The 22,404-nt window shown below is 38.1% G+C and overlaps 1 protein-coding gene and 1 non-coding gene across 4 annotated transcripts in view; both read left to right on the top strand.

Moving 5' to 3' along the window:
- NARS2 (asparaginyl-tRNA synthetase 2, mitochondrial) overlaps window positions 1–22,404 on the top strand; it is a 118,816-nt gene that overhangs the window by 27,904 nt on the left and 68,508 nt on the right. The window lies entirely within an intron of this gene.
- On the top strand, window positions 11,918–12,020 carry LOC123805661. Its single transcript, XR_006783326.1, has one exon. It is a non-coding gene; the product is annotated as a U6 spliceosomal RNA (small nuclear RNA).

Raw genomic sequence — 22,404 nt, 5'->3', positions numbered from 1 at the left:
TTTTAAAAGTGCATCTTGTATGCACATAGCATACAGCTCAGTTTTTTTTTTTAAATTCAGTCACTTAGTCTTTGCCATTTTTACTGTTTAATCTAGTCCACTAATATTTATTGTCATTGCTTATGTATTTTGATTTTAAATTTTTTTTTAAGATTTTATTTATTTTTAGAGAGGGGAAGGGAGGGAAAAAGAGAGGGAGAGAAACATCACTGTGTAGTTGCTTCCCACATGCCCCTCACCTGGGGCCCGGCCCGCAACCCAGGCATGTGCCTCACTGGGAATTGAACCTGTGACCCCCTGGTTCCGAGGTCAGAGCTTAATCCATTGAGCCATACCAGCCAGGGCTGGTTTTTTTTTTAATTAATTTATTGATTTTAGAGATGACAGAGAGAGAGAGAAACATCCATTTGTTGCTCCTATTTATGCATTCATTGATTGAATCTTATGTGTGCTCTGACAAGGGATTGTACACACAACCTTGGTGTCTGATTTTTTTAACCATCTCATTTTGTGCCTTTTTCTTTTAAAAAAATTCCCTCTTTTTTTTGCCTTCTTTTGAATAAATTAAACATTTGTTCTCATTTCATTTTTTTTCTTCACTAGTACTACTAGATGGAGTAAAGGAGAAGGGGGAGTTTAAGACAAGATTCTGAGTCTCAATTGCATATTGAATTCACCAAAGAACATTAAAAAGGATGAATGGTCTGGGCTCAGTCCCCAGAAATTCAGATTAATTGGTCTGGGATGCATTCTGGCACGAGGATTTTTAAGCTTACCAAGTGCTTCTATATGTAGTCAACATTGAAAGCTACTGCCCTGGAGAAACTTGTAAATGTAGGGCATCAAATATAGACACAGGCTGAGAAAGCTAAGTGATCATGACCAACACCCTCTTCACTCCATATTCATAGCTGTGTTGTCTCTACCAACTAGGGGAATTCTCCAGCTACTTCAATTTTCTTTTTGTTATACTAGTATGCTCAGATTTGCATTGTGTCATATGTTGAGAATTTTGAATTAAAAATTGTTTTTTATATTAAAATGAATTGGTTCTCAAGAAATTGTATCTTATTCAGAAGACAGAGCTGACACATGAAATTGTAGACAGCATAATTATGTAATTGGGTTTTATAAGGGTAATTGTACAGAATAATTTACGAATATATAGAGTTGTTAAATGTCAAGTGGGGCTTGTATTTTATATGCGCTAGAGGAGCTTTCTGACAAGGCGACACTAGGTGCTGAAGTGATCAGGGATGTCTGCTGGGCAGAGTAAGCAGTTCATGACCCTTTTTGATATTTCTTCTTATTTTTGCCTCCAACTTTGTCTTTCATTTTTTGCTTCCCAAATAATCCAGATTCATCACAGGTTCCTTTCCAGGGGGTTATGTTGGTCGGCAGTTGGGGGAGGGAGAGACCCATGGGGAGAAGCAAGCATATAGGGTGAATTATTGGTGCATATCACTTAACTAATGCGATAATTCTTTTTTCCAATTAATATTGAGTACATAACGTGCTGGGAGTACAGTTGCAAAAAGCACATATAAGTCTTTTTCCTTAAATATGTATATCCTTGTAGAAAGGGAGGTGTAATAAATGAAGTATTTAAAGTAAAATCGGTAATATTTTAGGTATTGTCATAACAGTCTAAAGATAGCTCACTAGTGTACTCTTCTTCCTGGTATGTACACCCTCCTGTTGTCCCCTCCCGTGCTTCATTTGAGCTGATCCTGTGTAACTAACAGAGCAAGGTAGAAATGAAGCTTCCTCGGCCAGATCATGAATCTCAGTTTCTGACCTGGCCTTTTGGAATGTGAGTTCTGGAGAATGCCAGTGTCAGTATCAGAAGTCTGACTACCATAGAACCACCATGTTTGAGCTAGCCCAACTAGTCATGTGGGAAGGCTAAGTAATGAGACAGATTCCTGGCCAGCACCCAACTGTTTAAGCCATCCTAGCTAAGGACCAGACTTGTTGAAGAGGTCATCTTGGATGTGTAGCTCAGTTGAGTCTGCAGATGACTTCAGTCCTAGGGACCTTTTGGTTGTAACCATATAACAGATCCCGAATCACCCAGCTGAACTCACAACCCCAGAATCATGAAAGATAGCAACAGATGGTTGTTTTAAGCTGCTGAGTTTTAGAGTGACGTGTTACTCAGCAATAGGTCATCAGAGCAGATGATGATTAGTACTGCAGAGGAAAGTAAAGCGGGAAGAAGAGGTTAGGGAGTGCCAGAGAGAGAGACTTGGGTTTATATCGGGTGGTCTGGACAGCCTCGCTGAGAAGATACTAAAAAACATGATGGATGTGAGGGAGTAAGTAACTGTTGATACCCAGGAGAAGAGCATTCCAGTCAGAAGGTATAGCAAGTACAAAGGCCCCATGCCTGGAGCCGCCTGTAGTTCTTAAGAAATAACCACAAAGGCCAGTGTGGATGGAACATAGTGAATGCAGGGAAGAATGGTGGGAGTTGAGGGGAGACAGGTAGGTATAAGGCAGGGGTGTCAAACTCATTTTCACCAGGAGCCACATCAGCATTGCGGTTGCCTTCAAAGGGCTGAATGTAATTTTCAGACTGTATAAATGTAACTACTACTCCTTAACAGTTAAGCGAGAGCTCAGCACTGCCACCGAGTAGAAACAAGGTAGAGGGCCAGATTCAGCCCTCAGGCCTTGTGTTTGCCACCTGTGGTATAAGGGGTTGGGAGCAGGTGCAGATTATATAGGGCCACAGTTTTAGCTTTATATGAGGTGCAACACTCTTTATAACAAATGCATTGTAATAATCCCTTTTCTCTCCTGAAGTGACATATAAACAATATAAGCTTTTTATGTACTCAGTTTAAAAAAGAAAATGATACACTGTTTTGAATGTAATATAAAGAAGACATAAGATGACCAGAGGGGAGGGAGGTAACAGGGGAAAGAAGGGGAAGGGTCAAGTCAAGCAACATGTTTAAAGGACCCATGGACCAAGACAATGGGGTTGGGGGGGTGGATTGAACGTGGGGGGCAGGGGATAGTAGGGCAGAAGAGAGTAATGGGGGGAGGACAACTGTAATTGAACAACAATAAAAAAGAAGATCTAAGATGAAAGAAATATAATTTCATTATGTAAATGCTGTGGTATAAAAGTTTAGAATACAAGTAGCCCTTATATGAGTTGCTGACTTTGAGAGCTATAAATTAGGATTTATATATTTTTTTCCAATTATAGGTTACATTCACTATTATTTTGTATTAGTTTCCGATGTACAGCATAGTGGTTAAACAATCATAATGCTTTACAAAGTGTTGCCCCCAATATTTTCAGGGTATACAGGTGTCTTATGTTGGTGATTCAGATATCGTGAACAGTGTGGCTAATGATGATGGGATTTTGTGAAATAGTGAAAAAAATCTTGGTAGAGTTCTACACCAAAGTGCGGTGTAGAACTCTACATGGAGGGTACACTCTAGAAAATTCAGAGTACATTGAAAGGACAAAATTTGTGTAATTCACTAGCACAAATATTCCAAGGGATATTTGAAACTCAAGTAGTACCCACTGAACTCCAGTACCTCCCTCTAGTCATCATGATCATCAGAAATACTCCTACTAAGAACCTTCAATATAGGGCTTTGCAGGCCCTATAAAGTTTTATATTGTAAGAACTTTAACTCAGAGAGATGAGAACTTTAAGTCAGGGAGAAAGTCAGAAAGTACTAAGCAAATAAGTAACATAAATCACTTATGTCTTAATGCCATAATTCTAGCTGCTGTATGGAAAGGAAATGGTGGGTGGGTAAGTACAGAAGATGAAAAAAACAGTTAAAAGTTATGCTATAATCCAAGTGGACAGATGATAGTGGTTTAGACCAGAGCTGAAGTGGTAAATCCTAAAGTGTGGTTGGATACTGGATATATTTAGAAAGTAGTTTATGCATGTCAATACCAGGGCACATTTTTAAAAAATTATCTTCACTCCTGGCCTGTGTTTTCCCAGAAGTAATATTGGCTATTTCATCTCTGTTAAAGACCTTTGAACTTCTAATATTGTGGGGATTGTTGTTTTCTACAAATGGTGTTTCCATTGCTAATTAAAACAGAAAGCAGATTTTTTAAAAAATTTTACATGCACTTTTATGATGCTGGTGCAGACATTAGAATTTAGTTACGCTCTCATAAATGAAAAGAAAATGTCATCTTCCTAAGCACTAGATAGCCTTTTGAGCTTATAGTCTTTATAGAGCCAGTGCCATTTAATTGGTTTGGGGGATGGGTTTTTGTTGGAGATTGGACATCCATTTTACAGATGCCATCTTTGAAGGAAGCAGTCCATGACATTGTGGACTTCAGGAGACGCTTTGATCCCCCAAAATGATAAGAATCTTTTCTGGGTAATTTTTGAATGGCATCAGAGTGATTAAATTTATGTCAATATGTCTTATAATAGATTATTCTTAAACAGCGCAGCCAGAGGTGAAGGACAGCCAAGCCCTTCTGTCCCAAGTATCAGTAACTTGCTTTGCTCCATGTAGCAACTGCAAGAAAATGTTGTTTTTGAAATTGTTGGTGGGATACAATTTTTGCATTGGGAGGAGCTGTGGGAAATAAGGGACTAGATTTCATCAAAGGACATTTGATAAGGATTCAAGATGTTTAGTACAGTTTCATTTTATAAATATTTATTGAATGCCTACTGTGTTTAGTGGGAACTAAGTCCTTTCAGAGGGATAAAAGAAATATAAAATAGTTCTTGCCAGGAAGGAGCTTATATTGCAGTTGAGAAGATGTGTACATATGAAGTTGAGTACTATTACAAAGTAATATATGATTGAGTGTTAAAAATGAGTATTATTTCTCAGAGGGAGAAAGGCATGTGTATTCTAGGGGGGAAATATAGCATTAGCAAACACTCAACATAAGAATGATTAAAGCAAAATCAGAGCAACAAGACCAGTTGAGTTTGAAGGGTATTATCAATATGTTTCTCTATTTTTTAATGTTTTTAATGGAGAGTAATGGGGAAGAAGCTCTAAAAGGTATGGTAGGTTAGGACAAAGTAGAGGACATTCCACAGGAGCAGTGAGGATTGTAAGCATGGGAAAGAGTTGATGAAGGCAGCAAAAACAGATCAGAAGAGGGAGAGGTGGGAGAGGAGGAGGGAGCAGGCCATTGGCATTAAATCTAGATGTTAGTGCCATGTACTAGGTCTTGGTAGCAATTGTAAACATAGGAGGGAGCAAAATAAAAGTTTAGGTGTTAAAGGGGAAGAAAAGGTTTAGAAACAGTACTTCATGATCGGAAAGGGCTAAAAGGGGAATATTTCAGATAAGCAGTATTCCAAATTTACTGCGACTACTTGAACAGTTCCCTTTTACCACCTCATCCCAAGATTCTTTTTACTTCATCTCAGTAAGTGGGACAAAATATTCATTTAGTTGATATGTACAAATGGTTTAGGGGCTGTCACCCTTAGAAAGTAAATAACAAAGGTTATCAAGCAACATAAGAGTTTATTTGGGAATAACAGGAATTGCAATCTGGAACATGCGAGGTATGGTGAACCATAGGCAAGTCCGAAAGTGATGCAGAAACTGGCCCACAGTGTCCATGTTGTTATGGATGAAATGAGACATTCACACGGATTACCGAATCGGGTGGAGGAGAAAGGATGGCATGGCTTTTCTCTCAAGGGGAGCAAAAGCCTTGGCCCTTGCCATGACCAGCCTTTATTGGTTTTCTCAGCACATTACATGGTGGTCCTCATTTACTATGCACAGATTCGCTTTAGGTGGTTACCTTTTACAGAGAACAAAGGAGCCAGTGGTGCTAATCACATGACAGAAGAGGGATATTTGCAAATGAAAAGGCAAAAGTGATTAAACCGGTTACACTCATCTTTGGAAGGTTTAGCATGGATTTTAGGAAGTTACTTTACAGTAAATGTCCTCAATTCAGGGTGAGGGAGTTTAACAAAAAGCAAGACTCATAGCAGCCTAGGCACATTGCAGGCCTGATTCCCCACAGGAGAACCTATCCATGGGCGTGGGTCCTGTGCATCTCTGAGTGGGATCTGGGCTCACGCCACACAGAATGGTCTACTACATGAAAGGAAGATCAGCTTTTACTGAGTTCGAAGAGCAAACTGGGGAGGGTTGTTTTGAAAAGGAGCCCATTGGTAGAGAACAAGAGTTTGAATTTTGGCATTTTCTTATTGGCAGGGAGCATAGAGAGGACCGTTGTTGCTGAGGCAAGAAGGGAAGAAGTAGCCTTCTTCCTGCTGGTTATGTAAGATGCAGGGAAGCCTCCCTCTATAGCTCCCCAACTCCATTTAAATGAGGTTTCCTTATTCATTCACATAGGGCTTAACTCAGTCAGTCACTGTCCCTTCTTACAGAAGAGGCCAGAAAACGGGGTGAGAAGATAGGTAATGGTCTGGGACCATGTGATATCTATCTTTATAACCCCAGTCTGACAACTAGTAAGCCCAAATTAATATTTTATGAATGATAGTGAGGAAAATGTTTGTTACACTTTTTCCTGACCCCTTCACATGTAGCAGCAAATCCGACTTTTGGCCATTTGCATTGTTTTTCTGCTGAAAGAAAAAAAAACACCTTTTGTTTTGCACAGGCCTCACTCTAATATTACAGACTCCAGACCCCTTTTCTTGTTTCTTCCCTTGCCTTGCTCATTCTTACTTTCTCAGACTGCTCAGCAGGAAAGCAGACTGTTTACAAACAGTCTGAGCTAGCAACTTCCTTTCCTGCTGATCAAATAGTTGCCCAAAGGAAACCTTTCTCAGAGCTGAGAGTGGGTGTTCTGGAATGTAAATGGATCCTTATTTTAAGGAAGATTAATTTTATACTAGAAGTTCTGTGTACATACACCAAGATACACATTTGTGGCAATTAGAAAAGATGGAAACATAAACTGGACTTAATTAGAAATTATTAGAACTGTGAAAGGCGGCCTACTTAGATGGTTTGTTAATAATAGGAGGATCTCAACACTGACACCCAGTGATGAAGACTTCAGTTTATTGGACCTGTTTGTCCGGGCTTTGGTTTTTTTGGTGAGGTACAGTCTGACTATAACTGAGGAGACAGGCCCATGCACAGGGCGCCCTGATGCATGACCCAACAATTAGTATTGGAGGAAACAGGTTTTTATTTACAGGGGTGAAACCTCAAGGGGATGGGGGGTAGGCTGAGAGCACTTCTGCTCAGAGCCCTACTCTCCCATGAGACCCAGAACTTCCCTTGCTCCCCACCATGGCTAGAAGCCAAAAACAAGCCCAGTAGTTCCCCATATTCTTATCTGCGCTTAACCCAGCTGTGCCAACAGTTCTCCATCTCCTCTAAAAAGTACAGTTGTGGGTTTTAAAGTTACCATCCTCTTGGAGCAGCTTTCCCCTTCAGGATCTGAGGTACATTGTCCTCAGCCTCCTTGTAATAGTCCAGGAAAGCATGTGGCGTGTTCACTGGATCATGGTGAAGTCCAGGAAAGGCACAAGTCCCAAGAGAGTGCCCTTTCCATATGTCCCGAGTCCCAAGAGTCCAGATAGTCTGAGTCTGTGAGGCAGCAGGTCAGTGTCTTGCAAGGCAGAGTCCTTGGTGGCTATGGAGTTGGCTAGATTGGGCACAATGAGAGCAGCCACTTGCTGTTCTCTCCCTTGTTACACCAGGCTGCATGGCGGAATCCTGACTACAAACTGCCCAGCTGCTGCATCATGGCTCCTCTCCCCTACACTCACCTGCATGGCTTCTGTCTCACTATCATGGCTTCTGGCAGCATGGTTGAATCACCCGCCACCCCCCTCCGTTTCAGACCACCCTTAGTTTAAATCCTGACCCAGAGCTTCCTACATGATCTCCTATGCAGCTCCTCTCAGAATGAGCTGCATTTGCCAGTTTCCCTTATCATTTACATTCTTTTGGCTGCCATTTTTTGTTGGGGCCAGCATGACTGACTCAGTGACACAGGGGGAAGCCCTCACAGCTACGTCACAAGTCACCATGCATTCTAAAAGTCACATACACACCTTTGCCCCTCAGGGTTACAACTAAAAACTAGCTACTAACTTGCCATAGATATGCAGAGTATCTTAAGCCATATCATCCACTTCCCTGATCCCTCAGGTCCCAACCATGGGCTGTGGGAATTTTGGGAGGTGCTCACTCTGCTCCCCATTTCATGACAGCATGCCAGGGCAATTTCTGTAGCATGATAGTGGCCCCTTTTGAGACACTACTTGATGGGGAACATAAAACTACTGAACCACAAATCTTTGGGGACTGTATGATGGATTTAGTTCCTGAGTTTTGTTTTATATGATCTGAATTTCATACTCTGAAGAGAGTGATAGTCTTTGAAAGCATTTTGAATCCAATAGCATTATTTCTTCTGTCCAGGATAAAAATAGAGGACCAACCTGGTATATTAAGAAAATGATTATCCTAGAAGTTGAAAATCTGGATTCTGTGATTGTTCTTGCTAAAACTTGATGTTGTATGACATTTGGCCTAATGTTTAATACAACATTTTAAAGCTTTAGGGAGATGATTGATTGATAGATGGATAGATAGATAATCTCACATTAAGTTCTCATCTCCATCAAGTGTTCTTTGATTCTTTATCATCTGTGTTACAAAAGGCATAGCCTCTATAAAACCCTTAATTGGAGTAAAGGAAGAAAATAGGATATTCATTGATTATGTGGAGCTTACAATGGTGAGCACTCTTGCTTCTCTTCATACTCTTCAAAGGAAATTGCAGATGACGGTAAACAGGGCAATGGTGTGCTGTTTTGATTTTACACCTTTTAGGTGTCTGTGCCATGCTTCATCTTTATGCATTCTGGTCTCAGCTGTTTCTTTCTGGAATTATGAGTAAACAGAATAGGGAAAATGTGGGGGTGGAGGGACAAAGTAGAAGATGGAAAAAGAATAAAAGGGATAGAGAGGATGTGGGTGCTTCAGTAACTGTGGAAGTCAAATGAATTTTCCACTGTTGGTTGTACTCCTTTCCACTCTTCAGCTGACTACTGTTTGCCCTCTCCCCACCGCATATTTTACAAGGAGGCGGAGTCAGACTTTTGTGGATTTTTCTATTTCATTCCCTTCAGATTTAAAAACTATTCAGCTATATTCTGCTCTGAGAACAGATATCTGGAGGGCAATTCAAAATATTTACTTCATCTTTTCTTAGAAATCCTCAAAAAAACAGGGAGGATTTCAGACCCCCATGATGATGAAACTCACCAGGATACACACATTTTTAAATGTTTGGTAGTTCATGTTATTCCTTTTCTTGGTTCTACATTTTCTGTCTTTCAGTGACAGAATAACTTAGCAAAAAAAGAATTTTCTGTTGTACAGGATTTTCTGTTGCATTAATAAACTGTATATTCTGGGAAAGGTTAGTTGAATCATAATATTAAGGGTTGGAAGAAATTTAAAATTTATCCATTGTAAGCCCTGGCTGGCATAGCTCAGTGGATTGAGCGCGGGCTGGGAACCAAAGTGTCCCAGGTTCAATTCCCAGCCAGGGTACATGCCTGGGTTGCAGGCCATGACCCCCAGCAACCGCACATTAATGTTTCTCTCTCTCTCTCTCTCTCTCTCTCTCTCTCTCTCTCTCTCTCTCTCTCTCTCTCCCTCCCCTCCCTCCCTCCCTCCCTCTCCCCCTTCCCTCCCTAAAAATAAATAAATAAAATCTTTAAAAAAAAGTCACAAATATTTTTTAAAAAAAGTTTATCCATTGTGATTTTCAAATGATTTTGCTCAGAAGTCTTTTCCAAACGTAATCTTATACGAAGACCCAATATATAGACTAGATAAAAGCAATGGCTGTGTTTATCAGACAGCTCCAGTCTGTGGTGTTTAGTCGATAATTTCATACCCGTCACCTCTGAATCTCTAGAAGAACATTAGAAAATTGGGAGATTTCAGGAAGTCTTGGTTATGTAGGACTTCATGCATACTGCAGGACAGCCTTGACTCCTGCCCACTGGACACCCCTACAGATTCCCAGTATATTCACTAGGGAACATTACTACCACCACTGGGGAGCACTAATCTGTAATCATTCCCCTAGTCATCTTAACCAGTTCCAAGGTGTTGTAGACCATTGACGTAGTTATTGATAACTACAAACTTTTATCTCTAGCTCCAGCCTCTCTTTCTGAACTGTGGTTTTATAGAAGCAACTGCCTATTTAACATTTTTCCTGTGACGTCCAATATACATTCAAACATAATGTATCTTAAATATCTTTTTTTTCCACCTCCAAAGCCTCTTCAACTTCTCATCTTTCCATCTCTAAAAGTTAGTGCTGTCTACTCAGTTAAGTTAAAAACCTAACAGTGAATTGTAATTCATGTTTCCCCTGCCTGTCTTTTTTAACCCCACATCTAATTTATCAATAAATTCTTTTAGCTAAACAGAATTCTCAGTTGCTCCATTTCTATTTCTAGTGTTTCCTGTCTAATTTAAGACACTATCTTTTCTCCTATTACCTATTCTCCACCCAGACACTAGTGTAATCTTATTACATATCATGCCACCACCCTGCTGAAAACATTTTCAGTGGTTCCTGTGTGTTCTTAAAACTAAAACTCCTTATCATAATCTATAAAGGAGCTACAATGACCTCACTCCTGCCTACCTCTCCAACAGAATCTTTTAACACTCTCTCTAATGCTTGATCTTCTCAAGCTATAGTAATCTACCTTCTACTACTTGAGTATATGAAGCCCTCATCTCACCTTCTGATTTCATGGCTGTTCTTTGTACCCGGAATATTCTTCCCAGCAGAGTATAACAAATGCATTCTCATGGAAGGAAGAAAGAGAAGCAGAGAAACATTGATTGGTTGTCTCTCATACATGCCCCAGCCGGGAACTAAACCCGTACGTAACCCAGGCATGTGCCCTGACTGGGAATTAAACCAGTGACCTTTAGTTTTGCAGGACAACACCCGGTCCGCTGAGAAACACAGGTCAGGGCCATCTTGTTTCTTTATATGTTCATTTTCTTTGTTCCCCATTAGGCAGTATAAGTTCTCAAAGAGAGCTGTGTAATTCATTGCTCTGTCTCCACTGTCTAGTACAGTGTCTGGATGAATGAATGTGCATGTATTTACCAGGTTAGTATGGAAGTACATAGGAGGGTCATCTTTCCTGTCTAGGCACAAAGTGGGCAGACCTCTGGGGAGAGGGAGCAAATATACTTTGTATGAAGACTCAGAGGTTAACAAAAATGTATTATAGTTGAACATGATTAGCATGTACAATGTGAGTATGAATTAGAGTTAGAAAGCTTTAGAGGGTAAATGCCAGAAAATGAAGTTTCTTTTATACTAGTTCAAGGGAAGCCATGGGGAACCATCAAAACAGTACATTTTTTGTACTGTTTTCAAAGTAATAAAAATTCCAGTTTTATGAAGATTAACCTGGCAGGTAGCTTGAGGTTTGATTGGAGGTTTTTGGACACTTATTTATTAAGGCTTTGTCTGAACATGACCTTGGTTATGTTAAGAAACTCAGTTTGCTTCCTGTTGGGGAGTGTTTGCTGTTCTCTAGACCCCTTTACACTGAAAGTTGTGGAGGATCCTGAAGAACTTTTGTTTATGTGAGTTTCATTTTGTTGATATTTGCTATAATTAGAAATCAAAACTGAGACAAAATTTTAAATACGACTTCACTTAAAATTAACTATAATAATAAACTCATATTTTAGTATAAATAAACTTTCTAGGAAAGATAAATATATTTTCTAAAACAAAGAATTGGTGAGAACAATGATATTTTATGTATTTGCACATCTCATTAATGTCTGACTAACATAAGACATCTGGATTCTCTTCCATCTGCATTCAGTCTGTTGCAGTCCATTGTTTTGGATGAAATATATTAAGAAAACCTGCTTGCTTCAGCAGCACATATACTAAAATTGGAACGATACAGAGGAGATTAGCATGGCCCCTGTGCAAGGATGACACACAAGTTCATGAAGCATTCCATATTTTTATCTAACCAGAGACACTGAAATTGAGATCAGGTTGACATGAACCAGAAGGGAGAGGGAAGGGAATTTCAGGGGGAAAAGGTGAAGAGTTTGCAGGAACAAGTATAAAGGACACGTGGACAAAAACTGGATGGAGTCGTTAAGGCTTTCTAGATATACTATCATGTCATCTGCAAATAGTGACAGTTTTACTTCTTCCTCTATGATATAGATGCCTTTTCCCTTCCTTCCTCCCTCCCTCCCTGTCTTCCTTCCTTCCTTCCTTCCTTCCTTTATTGCCTAATTGCTCTGGCTAGAACTTCCTTCCATTACTGTGTTGAATAAAAACAGTGAAGTAGACAACCTTGTCTTATTCCTGATTTTGGAGGAAAGGCTTCAGCTTTTCACCATTAAGATGTTAGCCATAGGATTGTCATATATGACCTCTATTATGTTGAGGTCCATTCCCTCTAAGCCAAATTTGTTGAGATTTTTTTATCATGAAAAGATGTTGAGTTCTCACATTCTTTTTCTGCCCCTGTCGAGATGATTTTGTGGTTATCAGACTTCATTTTGTTAATGTGGTGTATCACTGTAACTGAGCAAACTAGGGCCTGTGCATGTGGCACCTTGATGCATGACCCAGCAATTAGTGTTGGAGGAAACAAGTTTTTATTTACAGGATTCCAACCTCGAGGGGCCTGGGAGCACTCCAGCTCAGAGCTGCATTCTCCCATGAGACCCAGCACTTCGCTTGCTCCCTACCACACTACAAGCCAAAACCAAGTCCAGTAGTTCCCCAAATCCTTATCTGTTCTTAAGCCAGCTGTGCAAACAGTTCTCCATCCCCTCTGGAATGTGCACTTGTGAGTTTCAGAATCACCATCCTCTCACAGCAGCTGTCTCCTTCAGGATCTGGGGTATGTTGTCCTCAGCCTCCATGTAACAGCCTGGGAAAACATGTGCAATGTTGTACTGGATTATGGTGAAGTCCAAGAGAACACACACCCCCAAGACAGTGGCTTCTCTGTATGTCCTTCAGAGAAACTGCACTCAGTATTCCCCAGTCACAGTTCAGCATTCCAGCCATCTCCCTCTAGTCTGTGTTTGGTTCTGCAGGTTCTCATAATTCCCGGCTCCATCAGCTCACTCCTTACTTTCTTTCAGACCGCATACCTACTGCTACCTCTCTTCTCCCATGGTGAACCAACTCCTTCCACATGGCTACCTCCCTTTCAAAACTGCATGGCTACATCTTTCTTTCTCACATGGTGAACCACCCCTGTTCTTTCTCCACCCACTCTTATTTTAAATCCTGACCCAGAGCTTCTTACGTGACCTCATCTCCAGCTCCTCCCACAAAGTGCTACCTTTATCAGTTCCCCTGTGTCTTTTTACCTTCTTATGGCTGCCACCTTTAGTCAGGGCAGAAGTACCCCATGACATGGGAGCCTCTGCTTCCTGCCACTCAAGCAGACACAGTAAAAGTTTCCCCTGCTATGTCATTTCAGCCATGTACTCCTTTTGCCCTGGGGCAGTAGCCCACTTCCTTGAAGGAAAAACAGGCTACCCACTTGCCATTGTAATGCAAAGTATCTTTTAAAAAAGTATCATCTCCTTCTCCTAGCCCCCAGCCGTGGGCTGTGGGGAATTTTAGGGGGTCCTCACTCTGCACCCTGTTGCATCACTTTGATTGGTTTGTGGATGTTGAACTGTCTTTACATCCCTGGAATTAATCACGCTTGGCCATGGTGTATAATCTTTTGAATGTGTTTAATTTGGTTTACTAATATTTGTTAAGGATTTTTTCATATTTGGTTCATCATGAATATTGTTCTGTATTTATTTTTTCTTGTCTTTGTCTAGCTTTGGTATTTTCAAGGTAATGCTGCCCTCTAAAAATGAATTTGGAAGTGTTCCCTCATTTATTTATATATTTTGAAGAGTTTGAGTAAATTGGTATTAGTCCTTCCTTAAATATTTAGTAGAATTTAAGAGTGAAGCCATTTGTTCCTGGAGTGTTCTTTATTGGGAGTTTTTTGATTACTGATTCAATCTCCTTACTAGTAATGGGTTTGTTCAGATTTTTTATTTCTTCTTCAGTGTGGGCCAGTTGTGTGTTTGTAGGAATTTGAGCTGTGTCTCTTTTTTTCTTGCTAGGTCTAGCTAATGGTTTGTCTGTTTTGTTTATCTTTTTTAAAAAAATCAGCTCTTAGCTTCATTGATCTCTTCTGTTGTCTTTTTAGTTTCTATTTTTTGTGTTCAATATAATCATTATTTTTAAATACATTTTATTGATTATGTTATTACAGTTGTCCCACCCCCCTCTTTATTCCCCTCCTCCCTGACCTCTCCTCCCACCCGTATTTCCCTTCTTTAGTTCATGTCATGGGTCATACATATAAGTTCTTTGGCTTCTCCATTTCCTATGCTATTCTTAACCTTGCCCTGTCTATTTTGTACCTACCATTTACGCTTCTTATTCCCTGTACCTTTTCCCCCATTCTCCCCTCTCCCCTTCCTGTTGATAACCCTCCATGTGATCTCCATTTCTGTGATTCTGTTCCTGTTCTAGTTGTTTGCTTAGTTTGTTTTTTCCTTTTTTTTTTTTTAGGTTCAGTTGTTGATAGTTGTGAGTTTATTGTCATTTCACTGTTCATATTTTCGATCATCTTCTTTTTCTCAGATAAGCCCCTTTAACATTTCATATAATAAGGGCTTGGTGATGATGAACACTTTATCTTATCTGGGAAGCATTTTATCTGCCCTTCCATTCTAAATGAAAACTTTGCTGCATAGAGTAATCTTGTTTGTAGGTCCTTGCCTTTCATGACTTTGTTTTTATTTTCACTTGGATAACTTCCACTTGTACTAACTTTGGGCTCAGCTTGTTCTTCTTAGAAAAGTAATGTAATGTTCTGGTGCTCAGGTTAACAGTTACCTTTGGGGAGGGAAGAAGAATTACTGAGGGAGGGACACTAGAGTCTTGGCAGATGTTGTGACTCTTCTATCTTATGGTGTGGGTAGTAGCCCCATTGACATTTATTTTGTGATAAATCATCAAGCTGTGCATTTTCTGTACTTTTCTTCATGTGTATTGTATATTACAATAGAAAAATTAGAGAAAAAAGATAACATTAGCAGGCTTTTAGTAGTATTTTAGTAAACACTTTTAGTAGAACACATACCATTGTGTCTTGTAAGTAAATTATCAATTTTTAAAGTGCCTTAAACCTTGCTAACACCTGCTTCAAAAACTGCCTTTTTAAGAGTTTAACATTTAGGAATTGAATTTTTTTTTATATCCAGTGAGATTATAGTCTTCATTGCTAGTCTATTATGCTTCAAAGCTCCTAATGAGTGTTTTAGATAATATAGTGATAATTAAATAAGTCCTGTTCCTTAGTGTTTATTTAATTACTGGTTTTATCATCTAATTCTGAAGCCTCTGGGCACATTTACAAAGTGTAAGATAAATTAAAAAAAAAAAACAAAAACCTACATCTCTATTTCTGAGTCTCATCTTTGCAGTAAAGAAGCCAGAGTGAAGATCAAGTTGTACCCTATATGAATACAAACAACCTCCTCAGGTTGCTTGCTGGTCCCACCTGTTTCTGTCTGAGTTCTTTATCTCACTTATGTTTGCTGAGACTGATGGGAATGAGATCATTTCTTTTGGCAAATGAATGATATAGCATATGGATCATTAGAAATCCATATGCTGGTTGTTGTTTTTTTAATAAAAACAGACTTTTTTAGAGCAGTTTTAGGATGACAGCAAAACGGAGCAAAGATGTAAATATTTCTCATGTACCCTGCCCCCACACATACTTAGCCTCCCCCATTATCCACCTCCCACACCAGAGGTTGCGGCTGCAACAAATGTTATAGTTGATTATCCTACTTCAAGGGTGTGGAACTTATTTTAACCAGGGGCCACATCAGCCTTCAGCCTTGTGGTTGCCTTCAAAGGGCCAAATGTAATTTTAGGACTGTATAAATGTAACTACTCCTTAACTAGGGGCAAGGAGCTTAGCGCAGCTGCCAGGTAGAAACAAGGTACCGGGCCAGATAAAACAAGGTGGAGGGCCGGATTCGGCCCTCAGGCTTTGTGTTTGCCACCTGTGCCCTACACTGATGCAGCATTATCACCTAAAGTCCATGGTTTACATTAGGGTTCGCTCTCTGTGTTGTGCATTCTACAGGTTTGGGCAAATATATAATGGCACGTACCCACTATCGTAGTGTCATACAGAATAGCTTCACTGCTCTAAACCCCTCCAAGTTCTACTTATTCATCCCTCTCCTCCCAGCCTCTGGCAGCCTCTGATCTTTTTATTGTCTCCATAGTTTTGCCTTTTCCAGAAAGTTATATACAGTTGACCATTGAACAATGTGAGGGTCAGGGGTGCTGACCCACCGCACAGTTATTTGAAAATCTGCATATAACTTAAGTCCACCCTCCGCATGCATGGGCGGATTCCCATCTGTGAAGGAAAATACAGGCAACCCTTGAAGAACACAGGTAGGAGTCCATGTATAAGTCAATCCGCGCAGTTCAAGAGTCAACTGTAGTTAGAGTCATGTGGTATGCAGCCTTTTTCAAATTGGCTTCTTTCACTTGGCAATATGCATTTGTTTCCTCCATGTCTTTTCATGGATTGTCTTTTCATGGATTTTTAGTACTGAATAATACTTCATTATATGGGTGTACCATAGTTTATTTTTCCATTCACCTACTGAAGGACATCTTAGTTGCTTCCAAGTTTTGGCAATTGTGAATAAAGCTGCTATACACATCTATGTGGACTCCAGCTCCTTTGGGTAAATACCAAAGATTGTCATTGCTGGGTATTAGGTCAAGAGTATATTTAGTTTTATAAGAAAGCGCCGAACTGTCTTCCAGAGTAGCTGTACCATTTTGCATTCTTACTAGAAATGAATGAGAGTTTCTGTTGCTGCACATCCTCGACAGCATTTGGTGTTGTAAGTGTCCTGTATTTTCACCATTCTAATAGGTGTGTAGTAGTATCGACTTGCTTTTAAGTGTACTTGGCCAGGATACTGCTTTTTAGCCTTTTTCGTGAATCACATAGTTTGTGCACGCACAACCCCACCTGCAGCCATTGAAATGAGCGGCAGTTGGCTCTTTCAGAACCTGCGAGCCAGTTATCTTTGGAATGTTAGTACACCTAAAGGAGCAGGAAACTTGGGGGAAGTTCTGTAAGTTCCTTCCAACTGTTAACAAACTAACCTGAATAATGAGTGAATAAATTAGGACTTGGCTATGTAACCCCTCCAGATATTCACAAGTTTCAAAACCTCTTAAGATGAAAGCTTCATATTAAACCTCTTTTGTTTCATGGTGTTAAACCATGAAATTAATATTGTAGTTCCTTGGATATGTTATTTCTTATTCATTACTGTAACCCTGCATTTAGCCTCATACCTGTAACATGGTAGTCACTGAAATATTTGTTCAGTTGAAAAATGAATTGAAGAATGGCCTGGAAATATGGGAAATATCTACATTTGAGATGAAACATAAATTTATTTCTCAGTGGAGCTTGGAAAGAGAGCTTGGAAACTCTTCATTCATGTTAATAGCTCTAAGGAATACAGTAATCAAAAAACTTGAAAAACCAGAAATTAAAATATACTGTAAAGTCCCTAATTAAAATAGTATGGTATTGGTGCACAAATAAACCAATGGGAGACAACTGAAAGCTCAGAAATAGATCCAAGTTTGTCTGGATATATATAAAGGTAGTATCTCAACTCACTGAGGTAAGTGGTGCTAGGTCAGCTTGGTAGCCATATAATTGTATCGACCAGGAATAAGTTGAAGAATTTTTACTTACATTGTGGCAGGTAGAGTGATATAAACACATGGTTTTTTTTCCTGTGGAACTTCAGGATAATGATGCTGTGGTAATTTCTGGGATTTGTAGCATATCAGTAGTAATTTCTGTAATTCTTACAATTATGGTGCATAATTTGTGTACTCTTATCCAATCTTTAACATATATCTTTCAACCCCTGAGTATTTTCTCTCATTTGGGAGAAATAATAGAATATAAAGAATATAAAATATAAAGATATTTTTAAAGTACTGTACTGGAATACATATTTGGGATCAGAGCCTTTATTCATTGTGAAAAATCTTTCTGAACATAAACCATCAAGAATGCTTCTTATCTCATTACTTGCACCATACTTACTGATTTTTGTCATTGTGGTGTTTTGATAGTACATAAAATACTTTCATTTTTGCTTTATTTATTATGTTATCTTGTTTTCTTTAAGATACAGAGAAATCTATTCATTTGGAAAGTTCTCTTTATTTTATTTTAATCATTGTTCAAATACAATTTTCTCCCTTTTACTCCCAATCCAGCACCCCCCCAACCCTCCCCACTTCCCTCCCATTACCACCCTCCCCCTAGAAAGTTCATTTTTAAGTGGGTTATTTTGGATCTTAGATCTCATTTTCCCTTACAGAAATAGGTAATAATTACATTCACATGGCAGCCATAGACTATTTAATGCATCAGATATGTGAAATACAGCAACTGTTCATGAAAATGTATAGAACACTAGTAAGTAAACAAAACAAGAACAGTGGAACTGAATAAGAAACAATTTCATGCTTGAAGAAAATAGGAGAATGAAAAGTATTGACACTTACAGGGATCATACAATACTATGCTGTACATTTTTAAGAGCTGTAAATATTGATCTGTAGTTTTTAAATAGTTTTAAACATACTAAAAAGTATCGAGAATAATACAATAAACCAAATGCCATCACCCAGCTCAATATTTTGCTTCAGAAACGTTTTAAAATAAATGAAATGTGGCATTTTTAGGGTAATGTTGATTTTTACTTTAAAGTTTATAGCTCTAATAGTGCTTGATGTAGGTCTGGGTCATTTTGCACTTGTAAGCATAAAGAAAGAAGGAAATAAAGAAGCTGTCCCGGAGGTGACTGGGGTGATTTGTTAGAGAGCAGAAGGGTTGTAGAGAATATATATCAATATATGCTTCTTTGGAACTGAGTGAGCCATATCCTTGAGAAAGCAGAAGATGAAATTAAAGATATATATACATATAATCTTCAGAATTAGGATGGATGTCAGAATTAGGTAGATGGTGTTGGGAAATTGGACAAAAGAATGAAGATATCTTTTACATTTAGCCGAGAACTGTATACAATTAATTAGGGTATCTATAAATTATGTGTTCATTGGAAATACATTCTCTACATTTTGCATTTTTAAAAAATTCTTGGAGGTGTTAAGATGATTGGTGATATTAAAGAAAAACCACAGAAAAATACCTATTTGCAGCTCTGCTAGAAAAGTAATAGAAAACTAATAAAAGCAGTATAGCTATAAAAGTTAACATAAGAAATAATTTCTTTCTGTTATATTACCTGCTTATCAATACCTATGTTTGTAAACAAACATGACACTAGTAGTGCACTTGTAGACCAACAAAGCCGTGACACTTTGCTAGCAGCTCTTATGGCTGAATGTGCCACACACGCTTTTTGTGCTTTCCTTGCTTGTTCATCAGACTTTGTCTCCTCTGATCCCTGATTGCTAGCCCCCTCTGCTCACACTTAACGTCACTCTTTTGGTCAACAAGCGTTTATGGAACAGTCACTTGTCTTTGGCACTGGGCTGAGCGCTTAGCATACTGAGATGTATAAACTTGATCTCTAATCAAAAAACTCAATATCATTTGGCCTTCTCTTCTCTTGGCCTGTCCCAACTATTGAATTTTAATTCAACATTTTCATTTTAAGTAGTACAGTGTTGGATTTTTCTGACAACCTAAGTTCTCCCTGGTATTTGACTTTGTTCTATACTTTGTTCATGGCTTTCTGATTTTTCTGTTGATGCTGATCAAAGGAATCCATGCTTCTATACAACAGAAGATAAAATTGTCACTGTTTATATGATAAAGAATACACAGAGAATAAAACCAGTAGAGTGTTTACTTTGAGTACTTGCTGATAATGCCTCAGAATTCAACTTTTTAAAATGTTACTTTAAACTTATTTTTTGAATAGGTATTGTAGTTTGTAGTTCAGAAGGTAGCACTTAACGGTGCAGAAGGACTCCATCCCACTTTTGTTCCCCGGTCATCTAGTCCCTTCCCCAGAGCTGACCATTGCTAACTATGCTGGCCAATCCTGAAAGCAGTGTGGCAGTGTCCCGTCGCCACTGTGCGCTGGAGAAGAACGAGCAGTCTGCTCTTGTTGGGCACGTTCTACCATTTTGGAGATTCCTCTTCATTCGGCACTTTTTGGTCACTATAAACAACTATTTTCCAGTTTCCCATAGTTGATTCTGATGGTTTTTACTCATTTTTTTGTTTCTCTGTGGAGGGACAGACCTTCAGAACTACCTGTCCCATCATTTTTGTTGATATGACTCTCATCAATTACTTTTTAAAACAAATATTTTATAATGTTCTTTTAGTATTCTGAAATAAAACGTACAGGTAGTATAACTTATTACACACAAGTTTTTTTAAAAAATTAATACATTAATTGTAATATAAAAGAGAAATAAAGGAAGTAATTCATTAAAAAGTAGTATGAATTTCACTGTGTAAACATCACATATGACATTGGAAGGCATAATGAAGTAGTGATATGTTTGTACCTATTCAAATAAAGTTAGATTTAAGAGGTATAAAAAGGTCAGACTCCATTTTGTACAAATCCAAGTAATGAAAGGCTAAAATCTACTCATAAAAGCTAGAATTTTTTATATGTACAAGAAGAGAGAAGTTGGAATAAAACTCCAGCACAAATTATAGACTAAAATGATGAAGGATAGGAGAAAACATAATATTCATATGTATGGGGCCTTATTTGAAATATAATTATTTAGTAAATAATAAAGAAATATCAGAGAATATATCTTTTATTTTGAAGTCCTAACATGTGTCAAGTCAAATCATTCAGTCTTGAATATTTAAGTCCTTGGAAACAATATTTTTTCAGTGATAATGGGATTTTAAAGATAGATTTTGAAAAGGAGCAATAGTACACCTGAAACATATAATTTTATTAACCAGTGTCACCCCAATAAATTTAATTTATAAAAATAAACTGATGAATATTTGAAATAAATCTAAAATTTGGTACATTTAATATCATCATTATCATTATTAAAAAAGCAATGACAGAACATTTAAAACCAATATCAAAGTAGATTTGAAAAATAATAGCCAATTATAAAATAAGTGAATGATTCCAGGTGGTAATTTTTACACTAGATTTCTCATTAACACACATGCATATCTGTATATGATATGCAGTGTTTTTAAAACAACCATTGGAATTAAATATGATACCTTCCTTTCATGTGTTTCTATAATTACTGCATTTTTAGGACTATAAGATGCACTGGACCATAAGACACACCTAGGTTTTAGAGGAGGAAAAGGGAAAAAATTTTTTGAAGCAAAAATGTAAAATATTTAATAACAAATAACATATCTCACTAATGTAAATGTAAATAACCTACATTTACTAGACAGGTAAGCTACATTCGGACTATACAATGCACCCCCCTTTCCTCCCAAATTTGGGGAGGGGTGTCTTATAGTCCGAAAAATATGGTAACTGTTTGAGTTAATATGGTAACTCTCTTAAAAGGAGTCTTACATCCTCTATTGCATATTTAAAATTGACTTATTTTTTATGGTAACTGTACCATTACAGTAGAACACTTTCAAATAAATACACAATTTGAAATACAGTAGTTAGTAAATTAGCTGGCTTCTTTCCAAAAAAATTGGTGTAATAGTCATAACTTGATTCAGGAACTTTCTTAATTATACTATTTAAATTGTGTTTGACCTCCAAATAATTTTTTAGCTTAACTGTTACAAATGTTGATTAGCTTGTTGACTACCCATTTTAAATGGAATAATTACTCTATCGATATTGTAAGTTCATAAAGATTTTTAAATCTACCTACTTATCATGTATTTTAAAGGTAGGGTCCCACTCTTACCTCCTAGTAGTAGTGACAATTAAATAAAATAATGTGTTTAAAAGTTTATAATGTGTTTATAAAAAGCTGTATTAAGAGCATTATTAATAGTAGTAACAGTTCTAGAGGCTATTCCCTTAAGAAATGAAATCTTAATCATGAGTCAGAATTTTAAGAAATTCTATAATTATTCACATTTAAACTTTTTAATTCATAATCTTTTGCCTCAATCAGAATCACTTTTTAGGGAGAAATTTTTTTTGTGACAAAAGTACTTTTTCATTTGGTTTTTGTATGTTTGGAAAATATGGAGCAAACTTCCTTGACCTAAGCACTTCACAAGCAACCATTTTTCTCTTAGGTGTGTGCTAAGAACTGCCTTTGTTTTCATG

Source organism: Phyllostomus hastatus, unplaced genomic scaffold, assembly GCF_019186645.2.
Source record: "Phyllostomus hastatus isolate PE091 unplaced genomic scaffold, TTU_PhHast_1.1 phas_scaffold_317, whole genome shotgun sequence".
Lineage (NCBI taxonomy): Eukaryota > Metazoa > Chordata > Mammalia > Chiroptera > Phyllostomidae > Phyllostomus > Phyllostomus hastatus.
The sequence above is the reverse complement of the archived record's forward strand: the minus strand, read 5'-3'. Positions and strand labels throughout refer to the sequence as shown.